Raw genomic sequence first — 1,676 nt, 5'->3', positions numbered from 1 at the left:
CAGAACTAAGAAGCTAAAAGCCACTTCAGCATGAGTTCGATCCCCACCCTGGAGGTGACCCAGAGAGGTCTGTTGCAGCAGACCTCTCCTGACCCACCTGCTGCTCCCCTCAGCAGTGTACCTCATCGATCTGCCTGTTGTGCTCCCCACTCTGTCTCTGGTGAATCCTCTCACTATCCCTGCACCTCTGGCCTGTACCCAAGCTCTGGAAGACAGTTGGCTCTTTCCTCCAAAGGCAACCCCCAAAGTGTTGAAAATCCTTTTCCAGGATGTGATCCACACCTGAATTGGGGATGAGTAGAGGGGTTGCCCCACCCAACATGGGTCCTGGTATTGGGACCATCACTGTCAGGCCCCACCCTGAGATGCCACATGGTCCATACTGCGTGACCCTGGCCCCTTCCATTGCCATGTTAGTAGTCAAACACTTTCATATAATTTGGAGGTAATTTTACTAACAGAGCCTTCTCTGGTGGTACAGTGGGTTAAAATGCAACACTGTGAAGCTCGCCGCAGCCACTTCAGCATGAGTTCGATCCCTGGCCAGGGAGCTGACCCACACAGCACAGCAGACTTCTCCTGGCTCACCTGCTGCTCCCCTCAGCCGTGTACTTCCTCCATCTTCCTGTTCTGCTCCCCACTCTGTCTCTGGTGAATCCTCTCACCGCCCTGCACCTCTGGCTTGTACCCTAGTTCTGTATGCATGAATAAATATTTTTTTTAAATTTTACTATTAACATTCCCTCTACACAGATTCCTTTCTCTTCACTGGCCTCTGTCTACGTTCATCCTCCAAAGGATAACTGTTAAGGCCCTTTGTGATCTCTCCTCTGCCTGTCATTCTTTTCATTCACAATTTGATACTTTCAAGTGCATACAGGATTTCTGTCCTTTCTTCAGATGTTCTCAGATAGAGACAATGGCGTCTCCACTTTGGCCCTAATAGACAACTTTTACCAGCAAAATCTTATTTTTTTTCACCAAATTGTGATTCTTTTACCTGATCTTGTGCCTGTCTCTCTCCTTACTTGGCATCCCTTCTGTATGGTCTGTACCTTGGCAGTTTGACCTATATTCTCTCCTATCATATTCAATTGTAATCATTTGTTCCCTTCCAGGGGTCTTTTACAGACCCTGCATCACTTGACAGGTTGGTTGCCATCCACCATTTTTATGGCCAAAGCTTAAAATAGGGTCCTCACTTATAGTAGATATTCAATGAATGTTGACTTAGTAGACAAACAGGTGAAATAAAACCTGACATAATATTTTTACATTTCTGTAATTATAGGTTTCATCCAGACTGTTAGCAAGTGTCAATCTGTGGAAGGAAAATTAGGATCAAGCTAAGTACTTATCTTCCTTTGGCTCTTCAAATTCTTTTAAAAGAGGAATTAATGGTTCTTTAATACATCAGCATGATAATCCCCTTACCCAGAATGCCAGAGGTCACCTGGAAATTGAAGGTCTTTGCAAGGATTAAAATGTGAGAATAAAGGGACTTTCGTTAAGGTGACTGGGTCACTGCATCCACATCCTTGTTAAATATGCTTTGTGGACCATGACAAGAAAGCATGGTGGGGGGTCATGAGTTGAAAAGATTATGGGGGGGAAGAAAGTCTATTGATGAACTGTAATCAGTTCATCTTATACTTGTCTTCTTCTGATTGCCCTGT

This window comes from Condylura cristata, unplaced genomic scaffold, assembly GCF_000260355.1.
Source record: "Condylura cristata isolate star-nosed mole 26May11 unplaced genomic scaffold, ConCri1.0 scaffold00009, whole genome shotgun sequence".
Taxonomy (NCBI): domain Eukaryota; kingdom Metazoa; phylum Chordata; class Mammalia; order Eulipotyphla; family Talpidae; genus Condylura; species Condylura cristata.
Note: the sequence above shows the minus strand (reverse complement) of the source record.